General features: G+C 49.5%; 1 protein-coding gene across 1 annotated transcript in view; it reads right to left on the bottom strand.

The window, feature by feature from the left end:
* The window catches only part of ANKRD13C (ankyrin repeat domain 13C), an 893,039-nt gene that overhangs the window by 62,510 nt on the left and 806,810 nt on the right, over positions 1 to 23,719 (bottom strand). The gene's annotated exons all lie outside the window — the stretch shown is intronic.

The raw sequence follows: 23,719 nt of genomic DNA, 5'->3' as shown, positions 1-23,719 counted from the left end.
GGCATGGACCACCAAGAACTCCGCCAGGCCCTGAAGGCAGTCATAAAAAGCATTCACGGATGCCGAAGGTTCATCATCCTGGGCGTCATTGTCATCATCACCCCCCCTTTTAACAAAGAGGGGCATCCAGTCCCTGGGACACAGGTGCCAGCAGGGTTCCCCTCCCCCCCAGGTCCGGAGCTACAGGTCCAACGGCTGTTGAGGGGGGAGGCGTTGGTACAGGAAGAGGTGGAGGGGTCAGAACAACCGATAGGGGAGGGACCGGCAGCGCAGGAGGAACAGGAGTACCACCCAAAGGAGGGGGCCGGGGCAGCACCCCCTGCGGGGTGACCTTCACTATGTCCTTCAGGATACCCTTCATCTGAGAGAAATGCATGAGGAAGTGCTCGAAGAAGCGTTCCTCGCAAGCCCCCGGCTTCCTAAGGGCCCAGCCCTCCAAAGCACTGGGCCTCCACTCATGGTGAAAGCGCGGAGGCACCTGGTGCGTGTAGCCGTAAGGCTGTGATGGGTAGATGTATCCCTGAGGAGACTATAAGCCTGCACCGTACAATCCGCTGCCACTTCCAGAGGGAAGGGGGCTGGGATCATCTTGCAAAGCCCATTCGATGGCGAAAGTACTGGCGGGGCCGAGCTGGATTCAAGATGGCCGCAGGCCTGGCAGGCTCCGCCACTTGCCTCTCCGCCATTTTGAAGCCTTGCACCAAGCCCTGTGTAGGAGAGCGCGGAGGCCTTGAGCCAAGAGAGGCCTCAGACACAGGAGGATACAGCTTGGGTCTTCCACACAAAGAAGAGGCACTGACCTCGGATATCACTCTGGTAGGCGCCGAGCCCTCGCCCGGACGGCCGGTAGTCGGAATGCCCTGACTCATGACCTCGGAGCGAGCTCCGGTAGGCTGGACGACATCTGCACCTGTGCTGGGATCCATGTTGGATCATGCATAGGACAGACTCTTGGAGTCAAAGAAGAGGCCAAACTTGATTGCGCTTCTGAGGACAGCCTGGTAGGGTCCCTGAGCCCCTCAGCTTGGGGGGCAGGAGCCAGAACGGCCTCAGGTATGTCCCTAGAGCACCTGGGAGAGCCCCATGGCTCCTCAGCTTGGGAGCCTCTGGAGGAGAGAAGTGTGGAAGATTTCCCGTCAAAGCAACAACCGATTCTTCAATGCCCTGTGACAGAGCGCTGCAAGCCGAACACGTGTCCCAGTGGTGGTCAGGCCCCAAACACTCAAAACCGAGTGCATGGGGGTCCGAGGCCAGGAACGAGAGGTCGCATGAGATACATCTTGTGAATCCTCCAGCAACCGACATGCGCCAAAGGGAAGTTAAAGAATGAAAAAATAAAACAGGGAGCAATCGAAAAGCTAAAAAGTCTCACTGTTTGCTGCCAGGCCTGACAACGTTCGTGAGGCCACGCTCTCACACGCTATACTCAATTTGTTTCGCTGCCAAAGGTTCTGGTACCATCCCCATGTTGGGGGGATGCCCACAAGGATGGAGGAAAGGGGACGTGGCGTATGAGTAGGAGCAGTTCCGTAGGAGGGAGACCCACAAGGCCTGTCTCTGATCCAGTTGTGGATGTCTAGTGCCTACATGAAGCTTGCCCCTCCAAAACAGAATTCCTACTGCTGACCAACAACACAACAGCCTGACATCCAGACCTAGCTCTCTGCTATGCACTTCAACCCCCAGGCTGGCCACCTGCGCAAAGTTGCTTGAGTTTGAAAACAACAGACAACTTTCCTTCAAACAGCACTTAGCAAGAAAGATACAAACTGCTTGGTACCAACTTTCTCCCCTGCAGAAAAACAAGGTCTTCATCGCAGAAAACAACTTCAGATCTGCTGTCCAAGCCTTAGTCCTCCTGGATGGTGTCAATACCATTTTGTAAGAACAACCATGGCATCCCTGAGATGTGCCCTGCATGCTCAAAGGACTACACAAATAAACCACATCACCCAACCCTCCTTGAACCGCAGTGGATCCTGCTGCAAGCCTGAATCATTTTGAAATCCTGCTGCATTATCGACAAGGCTGTCATCCTTAAGTCCCCAACATACCTCACTGAGAAACTCAGCTTCTCTGGAGTGTACAATCCACCAGCCGTAAGGACATATGCAGACTTGAACTCTGCCAGTGCAGGAAGGCGAGAACCAGAAGACCAGCCTTCTCGGTCTATGCGCCAAAACTCTGGCACCTCCTCCCCATCGACAGACTCGTCTCCCCCCCCCCACTTCTACAGTTCAAGAAGGAGATCAAGCCCTTCCCCTTAATGGAATAGCCTCTCCCTAACACTTAGGCCAGCACACCTTATACTCCCACCCTACCTGAAACTGTGCTGTCTGAGCCAGACAGTTTCCTCCCCTGGTTGCTTCTATGTCCCTTGCCGATAAAGTGCCTGCCCCTCTCTGCTGTTATCGCCTCACTCTGTCTCCCTTGGGAAGGAGAGCTCAGCAGTGCAGTGACAGAAATGGTGGCAGCAAGTTCTCTGGCGCTTCCCAGGTGAAGGGAGACTGAACCGGAGCAGTTGGCTTGGGTCGGAACAAGTTACTTACCTGTAACTGTTGTTCTCCAGCATGGGTCTGGCATGGATTCACATGCTCATGAATATTCCCCGTCGTCAGGCTGGGAATCCTCGGTAAAGAAAAAATCAGTATCAGTTTAGTTTCTGATCTGTCTTTCGTAGTAGTAACCAATCACTGACCTCTGCGTCATACTGACCACAGCCAATGACTGCCCTCTACCTAAGCCCCGCCTCTGGCAGCCATCTTCAGATTTGGTAGCACGTGATTTGGCAGTATGACCAAGTGAAGAGCCGCAGAGGGGTAGGCGGGAGGGTTCGCATGTGAATCCATGCCAGACCCATGCTGGAGAACAACAGTTACAGGTAAGTAACTTGTTCCTTCTCCAGCATGGGGTCTGGCATGGATTCACATGCTCATGAATATAAGAATAAATAGCAGTACACACATGCACAACCACGGGGGGTGGCAAAAGGCTCAACATTAAGCAATACAAAAACTCAACATTAAGCATCTCTTACCTCCTCACCAGGCTCACCTTAAGCTAACAGGTTGCGCAGCACTGCTTGGCCGACCCTGGACTCCTCCCTGGAATCCCGATCGACGCAGTAGAATCTCGTGAAGGTTTGTGTCGACCTCCACGTAGCAGCCCTGCAGATGTCCAGCAGGGGCACACCAGATAAGAACGCCGTAGTAGCAGCGATCGCTCTGGTCGAATGGGCTCTCGGACGGCCTGGCAGCGGTCGGTTAGCCAACCGGTGACAGTGCATGACGCAGCCGGAGAGCCATCTAGAAATAGAAGACTTCGAGAGAGCCTTCCCTTGATTCACAGGTCCAAAGTTCACAAACAGCTGTGATGTCCCCCGGAAACTCTTGGTGCGGTCCACATAGAACTTCAGCGCTCTAGCCACATCCAGCGAGTGCAAAGTCCTCTCGGCCGGCGACGAAGGAGACGGGAAGAAAACAGGTAACACCAAGGGCTCGTTAAGATGGAAGTCCGACGGCACCTTGGGCATAAAGGAGGGGTGCGTCCTAAGTACCACCCTCGAGGCATGGAAAGTCAAGTACGGTGCTTTGCAGGATAGGGCCTGGATCTCTCCCACTCGTCGTGCGGAGGTAATGGCCACCAGGAACGCAGTCTTCCACGACACAAACTTCATCTGTGCGGTGTGCATCGGCTTGAATGGGGGCCCCATGAGCCTGGTCAGCACCACGTTAAGTTCCCACGCCGGGGCTGGGGCCTTCACCGGCGGGAACGACCGGAACAGTCCTTTCATAAATTCTTTTACCAGTCGATGGGACCACAGGGACGTCCGTCCTGTGGTTCTGGTATATCTGGAGATCGCCGCCAGATGAATCTTAATGGAGGCATGGGCTAGCCCAGCCTTTGCCAGCGATTGCAGGTACGGCAGCACTTGAGGGACCGTAATCCATAGGGGGTTGATCTTCTGTGCTCGGCACCAGATAGAGAACCTCTTCCACTTATGACCGTAGCATTTGAGAGTCGAGGACGCCCTGGCCTTTGCAAGAACCTCTCTGCAATCGGCTGGTATATCGTAGCCTCCAAACTCTAGCGCTGCAGGAGCCAAGCCTGCAGGTTCACCGACGCCGGGTCGTGGTGGAAGATGGCGCCTCCTTCTCTGGAGAGAAGGTCCGCGGCCGCAGACAGCTTGATGGGAGGGGACGTTGACAAGTCCAGAAGGTCCGGGAACCAGATCTGCCTCGGCCACGCCGGTGCGACGAGGATCATCCTGCACCGGGACCTCTTGAGCTGGCTGATGAGTCGAAGCAGCAACGGCAACGGGGGGAACGCATACAGGTATAGGCCGTCCCAGGGGAACGAGAACGCATCGCCCATGCTTCTCGGCTGGGGAAACCTGCTGGCGAACCTCTTGCACTTCGAGTTCGTCGCTGTTGAAAACAGGTCGATTTGGGGTTTGCCCCATTGTCGGAAGAGACGGTCCACCTGATCCTATCGCAGTTCCCACTCGTGACACGCGCGCAGCTCCCTGCTGAGCAAGTCGGCGATGGTGTTTATTTCTCCTGCCAGGTGAAAGGGAACCAGGAACATCCCCTGGGCGACCGCCCAGTGCCACAGATCCTGTGCCTCCTTGGATAGGGCTGAGGATCTGGTGCCTCCCTGCTTCCGTCTGTAAAACATTGTCATGGTGTTGTCCGTGAAGATCCGCACCACCTTGCCCTTGAGCGACGGGAGGAACGATTTGATAGCCCAGAACACGGCTCGGAGTTCCAGGATGTTGATGTGCAGGAGCCTCTCCTGCGTGAGCCAGAGGCCTCTTGCGTGGAGATCTCCGGTGTGGGCGCCCCAACCTTCCAGGGAGGCATCTGTCGTCACCGTCTCCTGGTATGCTGGCATCTGAAAGTCCTTGCCCGCCGTGAGGTGCGCTCGAAAGCCCCACCACTGAATCGCCCGCGGGAACCCCTCGTTGAGGGGGACCCTGTCTTCGAAGGTGCCCGTCGCCTGCATCCAACGGGCGTCGAGAAATTCTTGAAGAGGGCGCATCCGTAGTCTGCAGAGGCGCACCAGGTAGATGCAAGAGGACATTATCCCCAGGAGGGACTTGATGGACCTCACCCTGGCCACGTCCGTGGCTAGCTGGCGCTGCACTTTGCTTAGAATGGTGTTCGTCCGTTCTTCCGACGGGGCCGCCAGGCGCCTCACTGTATCGAGCTTCGCTCCCAGAAACAGGGCCACTTGCGACGGCACCAGGTGGGACTTTGGGTAGTTTATGGCGAATCCAAGATCTGTGAGTAGCTGGACGGTCCTCGCAGTGTGTTCGACGGCGAGTTCCCTCGTCCTTGAGCGGATGAGCCAGTCGTCCAGGTAAGGGTAGACATGAATCCCATGCAGGTGCAGCTGCGCCGCCACTGGTGCTAGCTGTCACGCTCACCTGATTCCCACGGAGGCGCAGGTCTGGCTTCGAGTGCTGATGCTTCTTCTATGGTGAAGCGCAGGACTCTGAAGATGGACTCACTGGCTCGCAAGAATATTCCCCTGTGCATGAAAAGGGAGTATTACCTACTGACGGAATAATGCTCAAGCCTCCCACTCCCTTCCAGCCCTCCACGATACCCTTCCTCGATTCCCCGTGAAGTCTCACTTTAGGGTCTGGAAGGATGAGTTCTCCATCCTGCTTCTGATGCAGGGGCGCGTTGAAACCCAGTTACTTCACTGGATTGAGGTTTGATGGGAGTTCAATAATCTTGACTATTCAGGTAAGGCGCTGTAAGAGTTCTGTAGCAAGTTCAAGCTTAATAATAATGTTCATTGTCTTATTGCAGCAAGTGCTAACGCTTATGTCTTTTTCCCCTTAGGGGCCGGGGTTCGGAATGCCGGAGATATGGCGCCGACCCGAAGTGAAACGTGCAGTTCCAGTAAATGACAGGTAAGTTCTGGATGAGCGTTCGGGTAATGTCTTTGCATTCGCTCATTCAATGTCTGTCTTTTTCCCCATAGGGGCCGGGGTCCGGAATGCCAGGAAGCGGCAGGACCCGAAATGAAATGGGAATGACCCAACAGGTAAGTCTTAGAAGGAAACTGAGCTTTTCCTATTCCCTTCCTTCTCTCACCTTGTGTTCTTGTCCTTTTCTCTCTAGACTCTGGGAAGTGGCTGCGGATTCGGATGATCGCTGCTGAAGATGGAGGTGCCCAGGAAAGGTGAGTGAAATGCAGCGCTGCAGCGATCAAAGCGAAATGCTTTTAAAATGAGGTCTTCCCTTTCAGGATCGTCGGTGTGAAGTCTCCGTGATGTAGCTTTAGCAGGTAAGGTCTTCTTTCTCTCCAATTCTCTCTTAGCAGGTGACCCAGGATGCTGACAGGCGTGGCTGAAGTCCAGATGCAGGAGCTGACACGGTGAGCGTCCAGCTGGGAGGAGCAGAACAACGCGAAGCGCGAGTTGCTGATCGGGCGTGGTTTAAATAGCTTTGGAAGAAGTTCCAGGTATGTATCCTTCCACCGATCAGGTATGTATCCTTCCCCGACCACACCCAGGGGAAAGTAGGTCCACAGGTTAAGTAGTTCCATTCAGGCCTCAAGAGGGCCTGGATGTAGCAGCATGGTCTGCATCAGGTAAGTGCACCTTAAAACACTTGAACACATGTCTAGCTTTATGAGCCTGGCACCTAAGGCGCCAGGACAGGGGTCCAACATGAGCCTGGTGCCTAAGGCGCCAGGACTGTGTCCAAAGGGCCCCAGCTTCGGCCCGCTGGCGCTTCCCTGGGGGAAATGATGCCTGCCTCTGGGGTTGCTGGGTCGGACCTGGCTCCTTGGAGGTAGGCATCATGACACTAGGCACTTGGTAAAGACCCTTGGGGCCGACTTCAGTCCGAACGGCAGTGCTCTGAATTGATAGTGGCGTCCCTGGACGACGAACCTGAGGAACTTTCTGTGACTTTTGAGGATGGGAACGTGGAAGTATGCATCCTCCAGGTCCAACGACGATAGAAAGTCGCCCTCCTCCAGCTGTCCCAGTACGTGCTGCTGGAGGGTGACCATCCTGAACTTTTGTGATCTGATGTATTTGTTCAAACGACGAAGGTTCTTCCTGACGAGGAAGTACCTTGAGTACACCCGGAGCCTCTTCGGGACCAGCTCGATGGCACCTTTCCTGAGCATCGCCCGTACTTCCAACAGCAGTTGCGGGACGTGATTTTCCTTCCTGGCCACAGGTGGAACGTGAGGGCACTTCTTCAGGAATTCGATAGAGTGTCCTCTTGCCAGGGTATCCAGCAACCAACGGTCGGTAGAGATGGACTTCCACACGCCGATGAAATTCGTCAGCTGGTCTCCCACCGGGGTGCCTCGGTGGGGGCCCGAGACCACGGCCGGTTCAGTCCTGCCTGAAGGTGGCGGCGTTGCCACCCTGGCCACCTTGCCGACGGCGGCGAGGCGCTCCCTGCTTGCCGCGGCCCCTGTAGGCCTCCTGAGACGAGGAGCATGCCGCCTGGCAGTAGGACGATGAGCCACCGCTGGATCCCTTGGAGGCACTCTGTCTGCCTCTGGGGCTCCGAAAGGGCCGTCGTTGCTGAAGGGCTCCTAGGGCGCGGGCCGTCTCCGTGTCCATTTTTTTGGCTTGGAGGGACTCGTCCACCGCCTTCCCGAACAAGCTGCTGCCGTTGAACGGCATGTCCAACACCCTGGTCTGGACGTCCTGACGGAAGTCGGTCGCCTGGAGCCAACCCCGTCGCCGTAGTCAAACACCGTTGCCCAGCTGGCGGAACCCGGTATCGGCAATATCTGTTACCACCGTTATGGCGTGGTCCGACGCCACCTCGCCCTCCTGCAGTATTTCCAGGGCCTCGGACCTCTTGTCGTCCGGCAGGAAGTCCAATATGGGGGCCAGCTTAAACCAGAGCTCCCTGTCGTAACGGACCGCGATCGCCAGGGCGTTGGCCGCTTTGACCGTCGTCGCCGCCGACGAAATGACCCGCCGCCCCTTGGCGTCCAACTTCTTTCCCTCGCCGTCCGGTGGGGAATTCGACGTCGAGGCTCCTGACCCCGCCGCTTTCTTCTTCGCCGCCGCCGAGACGACCGAGTCTGGCGTTGGCTGGGCCCTGAGGCACAGGGGGGCGGTTTCGGGGACCCGGTACTTCTTCTCGTACCGGTCCTGTTTGGCTAGTGCCGTGGAGGGGTTTTTGAGAACCGACAGGCCCTCTTCCCAGATGTCATCGATTAGGGGCACCGCGATGACCGTCTTCCTCTTGGCCTCCCGGCGCTGATAGAGGAAACCTTCCTTTCTCTGCTCCTCCGGGCAGAGCTGAAACAATTCGGACGCACTGGCGATCATGACGTGGAATGAGCCAATCTCGTCGGGCGGCGAGGCCCGTGCGACGGGAGACCCGTTCCGTCGTCGTCACCCTCAGACCCCGTCGTCGATCCCAACGCACCGTCATCTCCCGACTCGTGGGAGGATGAGGAGGGAATTGTAGGCCTTACGGGGGCGGGCGGAGGAGAGTGGGTCCTCCGTCGTTTGTTCTGAGGACTTTCCGACGGGCCGGGATGCGGGTCCTCCAGTCTGGGCCGTGGGAATCTCGTCATTATCTCAGAGCATAAGGACTGGATGGCAGACAAAATGGCCGCTGAGCCATCTTGAGGCCTAGGCTCCGGCTGTGCCGGAAGGGAAGGCCGCTCTTCCTCACCATCGTCGTCTTCCTCGGTTATGTCCCGAGGATCTTCCTGACGGGATCGAACCTTCTCGAATTGGACTTCGAGGTTCCCCACGGCCTCAGTCAGTTCCTCCTCCGAGGCGGACTCCGAGCTCGAGGAGGGCACCGTGCCCCCCCTCACTTCTTCCATCATGGCGGCCACAACGATGGGTTGAAAAGAGGATTCCCTCCTAGGCAGCAGGGAAACTCTAGTCCCAGAGGCAGTCTCCGCTGGCGTTGTCTCTGCCGGCTTGGCCAGAGTCGCCGCAATAGCCTCGATAGAGGCCTTCGCCTGCTGGGTAGGGGCCTTCACCACCTTAGGTGCGTCCCGGGCCTTCTCCTTCGGGGGAGGGGCAACGCCTCGCTCCCCCTCTTCCGAGATCGGACGGGGCTTCTCCCGAAGCTTACCCGGGGTCTCGGACTTTCTCTTCCCCGAACCGGAGCGTTGGCTCGTGGTTGACGGTGCCGGGGAAGGTGCGCCCTGCCTGGCGACCGAAGAGCCCGACCTTTCGGCGCTCCCAGAGCCAGCGGACTTGCGGCGGTTGGCCTGGTGTTGGGCCCCCGTCGCTGGGGCGCCCGCACAGGACTTAGAAGCCCGCTCGGACCCTTTCTTCTTCTTCTCACCCGTCGAGCCCTTCTCCAACCAGCTTGCGAGACGGGATCGACGGTCCCTCATGGTCCGCTCCGACAAGTTCTTGCAGAACTGGCAGTCCTTCTCTACATGAGTCTTATCCCCATGAAGACAGTAGAGGCATCGCGAATGTTCGTCTTCCTTAAACACATTCTGCAGCCCGCATCCAGGGCAGCTGCGAAACAGCTTGGGTCCGGGCGACGAACTTGCATCCTGGGCCATCTCGAAGTAAGCCGCGAATCTTCTGGAATCCTCCAAGAAGTAGATTCGACGAAATCTTCACCCTTGAGGGGCGTAGGAAAATCCTGCAACGGGTAGCGGTTAACGGGGGTAGAAACGGTGGAGCTTGAGGCTCGATTAACCGAAAAAATGTGAAAATTCACCTAAAAAAGCGTGAAACACGCAGCAAAAGCTCGAGAGCTAAGCACGAGGACTCCCAACACTAGAACGTGCGGTAAAAATCTGAAGATGGCTGCCAGTGGCGGGGCTTAGGTAGAGGGCAGTCATTGGCTGTGGTCAGTATGACTCAGAGGTCAGTGATTGGTTACTACTACGAAAGACAGATCAGAAACGAAACTGATTTTTTCTTTACCGAGGATTCCCAGCCTGACGGGGAATATTCATGAGCATGTGAATCCATGCCAGACCCCATGCTGGAGAACTGTAAAATTCTCAGGTTGGTACCCCCTCAGTCTTAAGATTCCCATCTGTACACACTCCTGAAATGCAGGCATTGTCAGGAGCTTCAGGGAGATTAGGCCTTCGAGCAGGAGCTGTGATCCCATTGTCCCCACTGGATCAGGAAAAAGGAGTGCCACTTTGTGTTCCTTCTGGTCTTCTTTGGAGAGGCATAGCTTTTTCATCTGGTTGTTCAGGATGTTGCAGAGCTGCGGTCCTTCCTCGAGTAGCAGGCCTTCCAGAGTGCAGGTTCGTATATACAGCTGCAAACTAGTTGAGTGGTCAAGGGAGTCTACGTTTATTCTGCTTTGGAACCAGTGAACACTGCACACAATCACATATCATGCATAATTCAAACAGAGGAGTGGTCTCCCTCAAAGCACACCCATTCATTCTGTGATTATCTCTCACACAAATGAAAAAATCCACAAAGTGCCAGACATGCATCTGCATATGCCAGTGAGAAATGATTTCCGGCTGACTACAGCCCCCACTACTGGGACACATGCATCTAGTTGCCAAAGACAGGCACAGATGGCCACTTACTCAGGTCTTTGAGACAAACGACTACAACGGGGACCCAGATAAGTAAAGTTGAGTCCACCAGGGAACCATTTTACAGAGGCAAAAAAAGCCACCAACCCTAGTAATGTGACTAACAGAGGGTAGGTTCTCCGGGTATAATATGCAGCATCCATGCCAAAGTCATAAGGACTCTAAGCAGAGACCATAACACCACAAAGCAACACTGTCTGGTTTTGGATTAAGCGTACCTGGGAGAAAATGGGGTAAAATACTAAGGCATCCAGCAGAAAGAGGAAGGGACAGTCCAAGTCAGGCAAAAGAACTCCAAAAATTGAATTCTGCCCTAACAATACCGCATAATAATGTTTGTGTTGCTTCCGTGCCAAGGCAAACCCCTACTGAAGAGAAGAGCCTGCCCATGTTGCTTAAAGAGGCAAAGGAGGACCTGTCGGGCTGTGCGTGTTTCACCTTTACGATTGGGATCACTGTTCGTCTAGTACTAGGGTAGGGCTGTGTAGGTGCTTTAGCCACTAGTCATTCCTGCACTCCTACAGAGCAGTAGTCATTTTGTCATGGTGGTCCTAATACTGAGACAGGTAAGTGGTAAAGCTTCACTCCACTTTGTGCAGACCGCATCCTTCTCCTTTCAGCTGCAACACCAGTGTAGACCGTCATTACTTTTAGCACTACACATCAAACCTAATAGCTTGACCTTGAAGCTCAATATACCTCTTCCTTGCTCTTCCAACACCCACCAAAGTGAAATGAGAAACTGCCTCCAACTGCAGACTGTTGCATGGATGTGCTAGAAAGTGTGGTCTAGAAACGTTCTGTTATTTATATAGTTTTGGTAAATGCATATATGCCATTGCCCTTAGCACAATGTAACTACTTAATTGTGCTGTCCAACGACGATATAACATTTTGCCTAATTAACACCCTACGTATAAAGCCACACACTTCACTAGATCAAGTTTTAGTTACAGATGAACATGCCATGTTACATTAATTTCTAATCACAATCTGTCTGGTATATTTGACAGTTAACACATCTAAAATAGCCTGCTGTGTGTGTGCCATAATCAATAGTTTAGGCCCCAGAGTGACAAGTAGTTGTTTTACAGTACAAACAGATCCAACATCTTGTTCCTGGGACAAGTACATGTTTTAAATATTCCACACCCCTGCTTGAGTGATATGCCCTTTAATTCCTCCCTTTCCGTCTCATTAATTTAGTTAAGTACAAAGGAATTTAATTATCAAGATTGGCTTGTCTCGTCCACAGGGATGTCTTCCCTTATGACAATAAGATTCCATAATGTCTATTTTCTTATCGTTCCCATAAAAAGCTCCTGCCCCTCCCGATTTCTAATACGACAGAGTTGTTCCCATTAGGTATTGTAAATAAATTCAGGTTTCATTTTTCTAATGCAACTCAAAGGCAGATTTGTCATATAACAGAGAAATTATTTCTTTAACCTATATACCACAATACATGTGACGGAAAGTCAACAAAGTGTGGATAGATCACTGAGACTTAAGGTCTCAAACTAATGTGAAATCCACATACCAGGTCAATTTATTTAAGCAAAGGCTAGCAGAATAAAAATTGACATTTACAAGAAAACTGATGTATACAGGCAAATACATTGATACATTGAGTGTGAGTATCAATATGTAAAACAAAGGGCTGAATACAAAAAATCATGAAACCATAAAAGTGGAGAAACAATCAATGAGACTACATTTGTTAGATGCTCATATTATTCATTTGTTAGTCTAGTAATTTGTGAAATGGTTTCTAAGGGAAATAATTGCGAGATTTCTTTTGCAACTTAGCAGCTAAATATTGATTTGGTCTATTGTTTCTTGCATAAGAGAATTGTGTCGAAGTATAGCGGAAACTGAGCGGTCAATCATGTGATTCTTTAATTGGCTTCTCACAATTTCTATGGTTGTAGCAGATTTTGGCAACTCAGGTTGTGCTTCAGCTTATAAGTCATAAACCTCCTTCTCTAGAGAAATTCTTTGAGATTCTATAGCTTGAGAAAATGCTGCTGTTTTACTAGTTATTTTTCCCCAGAACCACCTTACTAGCATCCTAGATTGTATGCCAGCCTACGCCACCAGTTGCCTTTTTACTGAGTCAATGTTTCTGGGATGACAGGCATCTTAGCAGCATATCATTCCGTTTCCAGGGTTTACAAAATGGGTGGGTCGGCAAAGGCACAATGATCATTGCTATCACTGTGGCATTGTGTGTCTGACACTTCTTTGACTAATGTTAAGTGTACCCACTCTAGGAATACATGTTGAAGGGACAACAAATCTATCATAAAATGTTAGATGAGCAAAGGAGAAGTTAATGTAACCCCTCTCCAACTGGTGGAAGAACCTCCAAAGTTCAAATAAGGATCGGTCCCTAAGCTTGGAAATGCCTGTCAATTACTGTGTTCTGCATAAATGGTCTGAGAGATTTTATCTAGACCCCGTTCAAGAGCGCAGTTAACGTGCCCTTCTATTACTATTTCTCCTTCATACAATGTCCCTAGATCTGTGACAATGGAACCCAGAAAGTATCACGGACTTCAATTTGAGGCATATTGAGATATTGAGGAAAACAATTTGGCATTTAGAAATCTTTTGACCATATTGAATCTGCCATCTGGACCCTTTTTGATTACCCTTATTAATCTTATTTATCGTACTTGTCAAGCGCAACGTACGCAAGAAGGCATCTTGGTGCCGAGCAATACTGGTAGAGGAACCACCATGTGGGAGCAGTTTGAATAATAACTTCTTCAACTCTCGCCTAAAGGACAGATAGTTTGTTTGTTCGCAATAACAAGGGGAGCGAACTCCACAGTTTAACTGCCACCATAGAAAAAGCACAACCACCTCTGCAAATGAAATTGGCATGAGGTACAACCACCAGGCAGGCGTGGGAGGAGCGCAAGGCCCGGGTAGTGACTGAAGGACAAAATGTTTGCTGGAGGTATTCCAGCGCTGTTCCCACAGATAGCACGGTGGACCAGGCAGACTGGATGCCAATGTAAACGGCTGAGAATGGGTGTAGCATGGGCATAACAAGGGACCAGAATGGCCATAGCTGCAGAGTTCTGGAGAACCTGCAGCCGGTGAATAAGGTAGGAGGGCTTACCCAAGTCGAGTGCCTTACGATAATCAAGGGCAGATAAAACCAAAGAGGCAAGCACAGGAGCCCTATTTTGAAGAGGCAAGAAAGGGAGAACCTTTCTGGGAATGTTAAGCCGATAGTGTCCTTGCTGTCACACTGCGCTAACCTGCGGTTCCGCAGAGTGTGGCAGTGATCTTGACTCCAAGGTCTTAACACCAAAACAGGGGTAGGAAAGGGGGCCAGAACTGAGGAGTCCACAAAGCAGCCGCTGCGGGAAGGCCGACCACCAGCATCACCTTGGTTGTGTCCCTGTTCAGCATCAGCCAGTTACTCCTCAACCATTCCCCCACAGCTGCCAGACAAGCTCTAATTCTGGACGCAGTGTCGGACGAGGAAAGGTCCAGATGCACAATGGTTTGAGCATCATCAGCATATAGGTATAATGGTTTAGGTTTTTATTTATACATATAGCAAAACAAATGCTTTGTATAACATCAGCAATTCATCAATACATTACTCACAATTCATATATATATACTACAGTTAGTAGGTATAATAGAAAGCTGTGGGAGGAGACTAGTCTGGCTGAACGTAGACAAACAAAATATGCGAGATGGTAGGCCCCTGGGGAACACCACATGTGAGGGGGAGGGAGCAGAATGCAAAGGAGAAAGAGAAAGCAACTGAGTGTGTCCAGACAGAAAAGATTGCAACCAGGAAAGAACAGCACCAGAGATGACTGCCCTGGCAAGGCGCGCAAGCAGGACTGATGGCTGAGAGATCAAGCAAAAGGAGAGTTCCCACGCCGCCCTGGTCCTGTAGCTGTGCCAAATCATCAATGGCAGAGATAAGCACAACCTCAGTGTCACGACCCGGGCAAATGCCAGACTGAAGGGTCAAAGAAAGAGGAGTTTTCTAAAAAAAAAGAGCTGAGACAGGCAACCACAAGTGACTAACAATTTTGACAGAAAAGGAAGAACAGATATGGGCTGACAACTATCCAGTACAGAGGGGTGCAGGGCTATTTTTTTGAGTAGATGAATGATAAGGGGGCATGTGGTGAAGATCGAAGCAAGCATACAAATGATCTTGTGCAGGACACTTTTTGCTCAGCAGCCGCACCTTCAGATTTCATGGCTCGCTTCAGCAAAGCCTCGCCTCCGCACAGGCCCACTAGCTCCATGGAGTCTTGCTGTGAAAGCACTGCCCATTGGTCAAGTTGTCATTCTCTCGCACAGCCCAGTCAGCAGGGTAACCCCGGGACTAAGCAGGCCTCCCAGTGAGTCATTTCTCCAGAAAACTATGGGTACGTCCTGCACCCTCTAACCTCGACTCAAGGCCACATTACAAGGTTGGTTCTTTCCTTGCCATGGATGCAGCGTGCGCACCTGCCATCTTGAGAGGTCTGCAGGCCTCTTCAACTCATGTTTCAGGACCCTGTGCAAAAATAACCAGTGGGTGTCGACAGTTGCTGCAAAGAGTCGCTCCTTCACAGAACACTATGCTCCTTGTCGCTGGTCATCTGATTTAAAACAGGAGTCGTGGGCAGCGGCAGGGAGGGCATCAGCCTTCAGAGTTAGCTCCTGTTCCTGTATATCTTGAGAAGAAAACATTACTCTCCATTAGAAGACATGATTGGACTGTTCTATATGGATGTATTTCTATTTATGTCAGGGAGTCCTCTTGACATGTGCACTGAAGGCTAGGAAAGGGGAGGATTCACAAAGGTGCTAACCTTTTCTGGAAGGTGCTTTAAGTAGTACTGGCCACACATTGTAATCTCTATTACATTCTCTAAAGGTTAATACAACACATACACAGAGTATCAGCTGCTAACTGTGAGAAACCTGAAGGTATCCCCACTCCTACTCCCCCTCAATGCTCTTCTCAGGTGGCCAGAGAAAGGTCATTGCGTTTGGATCCTGACCCTGGGGGTGGAGAAGGGAGCGAGGATCACCTGGGTGTAGGATCCATGGGGATGAGATGTCATTAGGTGAGACGCGGTAGCCCTCATTTCCATTTCAGGAGGAACCCTCAATCCCAGACGCAGTTATGGGGTATTGCTAACCCTGTCCCACTGACCAAAAAAATACCAGGAGATATCATCAGTATAGAAACACCAGGAAGAGGATGAAGAGAAGGATTAAGGGCGCGACATGGTATCGCCCTTTCGCTTATGAGAACCAACCTAACCCTCCCCTGGCCTTTATGGGTTATTGTAAAACACCTCAATTTCCCTGATTCAACCTGCTAAAGTACTGGGACGAGGAAGAGGCGACTAGGCGTAGTGGACACCATCAGTAAGTCATTTCATCACTCTAGTACTGAGATGAGGAAGATGCCTGCAGAGAACTGTAAAGGTCAGGCAGGTCTCAAGTTCCACTCGAATTGCAGTCAGGCAATGCCCTGTGGTTGCCGGTGTATGAGGGAGGAAACCAGCAACACTCAGACCAGCAGTGAGTCCTGTTGAGAGGAGGCAGCTGTGGTAGGTCCTGCAGAGAGGCCAGGATGCCGGCAGATGATCACAAGGAACTGTGGAGCCCAGGAGCAGGCAGGCCGTAAGAAATCCACAAGTTTGGGAGCCTCCATGGTCTGATATATGTAGCCGGAGCTGCGGGCGAAGAAAAGGAAACAAAGCAGCCGCCAGTGTCTGCAGAAGCTAATTGGAGCTGCCAGCAAGGACAACAGATCAAAAGTGCGGGCGGGGATTGCGGGTAAAGGAGAGCCAGCAGGTGGAGCTGAAACCGAACAGCACAGCTGCTCCGCATGAACGACAGGGACAACAGGGACCAGTGAGTGAAGGGAGAAAGTCACTCAAACCGGGGTGCTCCTGGGGGTGTGGGGAAGCAAAACGAATGCCAAACTAACAAACCAGCATGTTAATAGTGAAATGAAATTAAGCGGCAAAGCAAATGATTACACATATGGAATAGCCAACTCAATGAAACCTTTATGGGCAAAGTTACGACCACATGACAAATGAATATGAAGTGCAAGTACTGCCTGTTTGAAAGCAAAGTAAGACGCAAGAAAATATTGCCTGTTTGAAAGCAAATGAGGAGGCAAGAGTGGAAGATTAAGAGAAAGCATGGCCACAAGGTGGCAAATGAGTACAATCATCACACAGTGAACCCTATACATGAATACAGTGTGGCAAGGGGCCAAGGATATGTGACACAGTGTGGCAAAGCTAAGAGGCTGACAAGTAGAAGCCAAGTGAGGGTGAAACCTTCACATAAAGCCAAGAGGTTGACAAGGAAAAGCCAAGTGAGTGTGAACATTCACACAGGGGCAGATGCAGAAGAGCCAGAGCCAAAAAAGCCTAGCGTTCCTGGTTGTGTGACCTGTAATGGGTGGACCGTGTGATTTGACAACTGTGCCTAGACCAAGGAACCCTCAAGCGTGAAAGCCAAAGACTTTTGTTGAAGCAAATCAAGAATGAGTAAGCTGATTCAACTGTTAACTCTATCCAGAAGGAGTGTTAAGTTGATTTGGAGTTGTTTTGAAAATTGAAACACTGAAACCAAGTATAAGTTAACAAGTCTTGGGGAAGGGAACCCGGAGACTTGATTAACTTTAATGCTGTCTTGAGGACTGAGCCCTGATGACCCTCTGTTGCCTTGAACTTGGGGGAAGGGAAACCACATGATTTCTGCAATTGTGTTGCCTTGACCTTGGAGAAGAGAACCCCAAGAGTTTGTGGAACTGTTTTGAACTTGAGAACATAATCCCGAGACTTTTGGGGAAGGGAAAGTGAAAAGGAAGCTAGGAGCTGGAAGAAGCTCATAACTGTTTTGATCACCATTTATTTTATTGTTGACATCCGTACACATTTTTTAGCTTTAGTTGTGAGGGCAAGGATAGGTTTTAGACACAGACTTAAGTAGAACTTTTTGACTCAGACTTTCTTTAGTTTGGTTCAGGTAGGGAAACCCCACCTTAGCATAGGGCAAGTTAGGACGTCAACCATCCTGACATTTGAGTTAATAAATCATTTAATTTTGAACTTTGAATTGGTTGTGTGTCTTGCTTCATGATGCCTTCACGTTACTTAAACTGTCAGATGCTAGCGTGCTTCCCATCAACACTCCCATCACACTACAACTCGGAGTAGCCAACATAAAACATCATTCTAAAATTGTACGAGGACAATAAAAATAAACAAAATCACCACAAAAGTAACTCAGTGGTGGCCATAACTAGTTAAAAGACGGAATCATTATGTGATACACTGTAGTATGTTGCGATCACAGTCGACCGTCCATCTGGCGATACACCACTTGTGATACTGCAGACAAGCCAATCCCACTCATGTTTGCCCCAAACATCTGGGCATTGGCATAATGACTTAATTTACAACGAAAGCTACATTTCAAGGAGGCATTAGGTCATACTGAAAATGAGTTGCTTTAAAGTGATATATGCCAAATAGAGTAACCTCTGCCACTGCTAGCATTCAGGTTGCTTGATTGCTCCGATCATTTAAGTCCTGAAGAACAAATTACTTACTTACCTCTTGCAAATGTTGTTTGTGATGGAGGTTTCTCTCACACATTCCTAATCTATGAGAATTCTATCCACAAAGTGGCTGATCTTCAGAAATGTTTCATTTCATAAAGCTTTAGTTCAACAGTCTCATAAAAGCAAACATCCACCATAACAATGCATTAAAACAGTTCATATAAAAGTTGGCAACACCAAAAGCTAATAAAAACAATATAGTAAAAACAAACTAAATAGCAAGTAAAATCTCCCAACATAATTGTACATTAATCGATATCTCCTTCAGTCTTACCCTCCAGGCCCACACCAAGTATTTGCGGCTAGCATAAACTGCAAGCATCACATAAAATTCTTACACGCAGCTTAATAAACAATGCCCTTTCTTGTTTTGGGTTTACATAATCTGAAGAATCTTCACAACCCTTGGTCGCCTTCATACTGCAGAAACGCATCAAGACCGATGATCCTGCAACCTTAGAGCAATTTTTGCTGTCAACCTTTACCAATGCTGCAGCCTTATTCGCTGCCTTGGAGGAGTTTGAAATAATACTTGAAGTAGTCCGTTACTCTCCGAGGCCCAGGTCGTCAAGAATCTCCCCGACGTGTAGAACCCAAAGCAAGGAGTGGCCCCCTGCTTGATTGATTACATCAATCAGGGAATCTTTATATTTGAACAGAAAGTAATTCGACCATAATAGACAGACCGCATTCGACAGATTAAATACCTTGCATCCCCGTTTCTAGAAAAGAGAGATAATTTGGGCGCAGAGAGGGATAAGCCCAAGATATTCTTTAAATACTTATTTTCCACGGTAGCCAACACTTGCCCGAACCCATAACTCTGCCAAATAAGTTGTGGCCAGCCTTGCTTGGGCTTTGTAGGCCTCAAGAGAGAGACAGACTGCACCATTACCCGCTCCATGGTGAACAAAGATGCCACCATACCTTGCCAATGTAACCCTTGCTTTGTCCACATGCATGTCCCAGCTACAAGACGACATTACCCTTACCTGAAGAATCCAACAGTTCGATCGGGCCCTCATCCAGCTCCAGCCTAAAACCTTTATTCTTTTCCAAGTACTGCTGAATACCGCTGATTTAGTCTTTGTGCCGTTGAAGGCCGGGCTATTGCTCTTGCAAAATGCCACAAAAGTCCCTAATTGCTTGCACGCACCAGTACGTGACAATAATACAGCATTGTAGGCAAACAATAGGGACAGGATCTCATCTCCAGCTAACGTGGGGGCGTCTGAATGTGAAGCGTAGAGCTTGTTCAGTACTCCATTAATAAAAATGCAGAATAGCTCTGAGGCTAGTATGAATCCCTGTCGGACTCCCTTTCTCAACCATAAAGGATCTTGAGTTACTACCATTTCTCCCCCATCGGACTACACCTAGGTTGCCAGAGTACATGTAATGTATGGCTTCTAACAGGTTTACTGGAATGTGTAAACCTTGAAGAACCTCCCACATGCGGAACCTGGGCACTGTATCGAATGTGGTCCTCCGATCAACGTACATTGCATGTAAACACATTTTTCTAAGGACAACATACTTGTCACAAATCAGTCTAAGCCGTAGGCCTTGATCGACTGCTCAGTCCCCCCACAGAACCCAGCTTGACGATGGTTGATAATGATCGTCAGTGATCCAAGATTCGAGATGGAAAAGTATTGCTCTGGCATAAATGTTGCCCCGTTGTAGTGATATTGGACGATAATTAACACAGGGTCTTTGGCCCCCTTTTTATGGATAGGGACTATTTTAGCACAGGTCCATGATACAGGGACAACGTTGTGTTTCAGGACAGCATCACATAATTTAGTAAAGGGGGGATCCAGATAGTTGAATTTGTAACATCCAAATCTATTGGGACCATGTCTGGCACCGGGGGCCTTCTCCAGTTTTTGGCTGAGTATGGCTCTACCTACTTCCTCACTCGTGAGAATAAGTGGTATATCCTTATGCACCACCCCCTCGAGCTATAGTCCCTTTCCCCAACAAATATGAATATCAAAAGGAATCAGGATGTGAGATCATCATACAGTTTAATAGTTTTGACTCATTTATTTTAATCTGAAAACAGTTTTTAGATATTTACATTACTTGCGATAAGCACAAAAGTGACACGGACAGGATTGGTTAAAAAATGGGGGGTACAACTGTGTACCAACCTCTGGAGTATTGAGGTAAAGTTCCCTAACAAAATGCACAAAAAGATACAACAATTAGGTGAAACATAACTTGAGGAAGTGCTGCCCAAGACTGCTATTCAGTCCAGGTATATCTAACAGACAGTTTACACAACACTATATATAAACATACAATAGGGGTTAAACAGATGTGTCACAGATCATCAACACTGTAGTGTTTTGGCCACCGGGGGCTTGATTTGAGCACGTTATTATGGTGGCCTTCGTCAGGAGAGACGCGTAGAGTGGTTCTGTCCGTGGATGTAATCGTCAACTGAGAGTTTGGCGGTGTGGCTGTGCTTAAGAGTCCCTCGTATCAGCATAAAGGACTTTAGTGTGATCATTACACTGTAGCTAGTTGACCTGGAGTACCCAGATCAAAGAATTCAACAGGATCCACCAGGCTTATTATTAGCCTTTGGAGGTCACAGATCGGCATGACGACTGCCAGGATCTCGCTGCGGTCACGGCATGTCAGAATTTCCCCAACAATACCATGGGTCAGGGATCTTTCTTCCCTATAAAGCCCTGAAAAGTGCTCACCCAAATGGTTTCAGTTATGCAACCCTGCAATGTATTGTGCCCCGATCTGGCCCACGTGCCCATTATGCTCCAGAAGCCCTTGGGATTCACCTTTTCCTATCGTTGTCAAGAGTGCGCCCCAGATGCCCTCACCCCAAGCTTTTTTCTTCATCGTCAACAGCTTGCGATACTCTGCTATGGTGTCCTGCAAATCCGAAAAGCCAGTTATAAGTTGAATTCTAGCCTCACTAACCAGCTGGCCTTCAACCTGCCTACACTCCACATCATACCAGGGGTTCCGACCTCAGTAGGTTCACACACCAGTTTGTGGTTTTGAAAACATTGGGCCCAGCTTCCCAGTCAGCTTCTCATGTAATTTAACTAGCAGTGCACCATCATGCGAGTCCGTGATAGCCAACTGTTCCAAAAGTAGCAGCATAAACCGATATGCCTTAGGCAACGTTTTAGTCAGTTCTATGTTGCCCCACCTGATGTTATGTCTAGCCTGGTCGTCGATGGCCAGTGGGACCACGGTCTCAGATGTCTAGGGCTCTCCATCAACCATCAGTCCAATAAAGGACTCCTTCACCTCCAATCTCAGAGGATGGTGATCGCTTTCAGCCCTGGGCTGAATACAGAAGCATTTCACAAAATGCCAAGCTTCTACATTTACCAAGATGTAGTCAATTCTGCTTTGGGCCAACACGTCATCAAAGGTCGGTGGCGCGGGAGCATCCACGGGTTACAGTTGCATACCCCAAGGTTGGCCGAAGACAACAGAACGGCTACCTCCTCTGCATTCCCATATTGCCTTCTTGTTTTAACAGAATTAGGGCTGCCTATTCCCCAATGTCCATTCTCTTCGACCATTATTTCGACCATACTATCTAATAACTCAAACTGTATGTTGAGATGACCCCATAACTAATAGCCTCAGCGAGCCCAATAAGCTTGTTCTCTAGGAATTAATAAGCTCAGTCACCTTCAATATGAGGTTATAAATTAGAAGTTACTCACTTACTCACTGTAGAGACTAACATACTTCTAGTCCACAGTCCCCTTTCCTCCATACTGTATATGGGCGTCCCTCGCTAGGGACGGGAGACTGTACCTTTTTCACCAGAAAAATCTTCCCATTTAAATGAAGATACGCGAGGGGGCGTGGCCCTGGGGGCATGCGCTCCCCTGACTCCGTCCACCAGCGCCACTCCTCAGTCCCCCTTGACATGTCAACAATATTATCATTGCCTAATGATACCAGTTTTATTAGAGGGGTGAGGATGGTGGAACGTATGGAGGAAAGGGGACTATGGACTAGGAGTATGAGTCACTAGGGTGAGTAACCTATAATTACTAAATATATGGGGATAGAGGGGCACTACTGTGTTCAAAGTATAAGTACCCAACGGGATAAGTATTACTGATAAGCTTCTAGAGCAGTTATGGTTGTGCGTGAAGTGTATATATGTACTTCAAGTGCAAAGGGGCAAAACAAGTCTCAAGGCCAGTAGAGACTGAGGAGAAATAGACCAAAACGTGACTTGTCATATGCTGACAAGTTGCCCCACTATGCACTCCTATGGGAATACTAAAGTCCCAACTTTTAGTTCAACACGTGCGTTGAAGATCTACCCGCATACTCTGTACTCTGGTTACACCAAGACACATTATCGAATTTTATTAGCTAGTGTTTCAAGATATAATCAACTCCAGGTTATTATTGCCTGTGTTAATAGTAGCTTACTCCAATGGGGACCTTCAAGTGGCCCCTCATGTTTGATTTCCACAATGCTAAATGAAAAGAACAGTTAAATACAACTTCAATCAGTTATCAAATTATAATTAGGAAGGCAATGTCAAAAGGAAAAAACAATTTAACTCAAAACACATTGGTACAAGTGTCCATAAACATATACAACATACACAATGAGTGTTCTTCATGGCAACTATGTATTGCATTCCATAGTTGTGTTATGAATTCCACACAGCTATTTAATAGAAAGTCCTGGACACAGTTCTCCAATAAGTGTATTGGTTCACATATATTAGGCTCCTATACAGATGTCATGATGGCTAACGCGTTTCGGGTAATAAATCCTTCTTCAGGGCTTTGAGAGCCTAGTCTTAAAACATACATTTCCAACTTGCATGTCCAGATGTATGCCTGAAAGGTAACATCCAAAGACAGTATTAATTGAGAGGGTTTGTCACTCATAAATGTATTGGTAATGGGATGTATTGGCAATGTAGGGAAACTGACCTTATGTCCTCTCTAACAATATATAAGCCTTGTTGACTATTCAATCTTCATACAGGTGTAGGAAAGATGGGTGTTAATGCTGCTCTGCAGACTGCAGCTCAGGCGCTGATGGTTTGAATCATGGACTGGCTATTGGGGCTGTCTGCACAGCGGTCCTGCAGTGTCTGGCTGACCAGTAAATAATCACATCAACGGTGTTTATTCCAAGTCCAGGGACAGATCTGACTGTCTAGACCTAGAAGTTAAAGCAAAAGGAGAGGCAACCCTTTATCTAATCTCAGTACTAACGTGCCCTGTGCTTGGCTGTTGACCGACACCGCATTGTGTATACGCAGAGTGCATTCATAATATCGCACTGCATATTCCTCCACGGCCCGCAGTGTTTGCCCCGCGACATGGTATTAAGGAATGGGTCATTACTTGCAGTGACTACAGGTTCAACGTCTAGTGCCCAATATTTTTCTATTTTAAGCCGGATTGTGTACACGATTCTTACCTCGAGGCGACAAGTATCAGAGGGTTTTAATAGTAAAATAGGTTCGCTCTGTCAAGCAAAGAGCTGACAGTGTGTGCACGCGACAGGCAGGGTGG

Source organism: Ambystoma mexicanum, chromosome 1q (genome assembly GCF_040938575.1).
Source record: "Ambystoma mexicanum isolate Mex_15411 chromosome 1q, UKY_AmexF1_1, whole genome shotgun sequence".
In the NCBI taxonomy this organism is placed as follows: Eukaryota; Metazoa; Chordata; class Amphibia; order Caudata; family Ambystomatidae; genus Ambystoma; species Ambystoma mexicanum.
The sequence above is the reverse complement of the archived record's forward strand: the minus strand, read 5'-3'. Positions and strand labels throughout refer to the sequence as shown.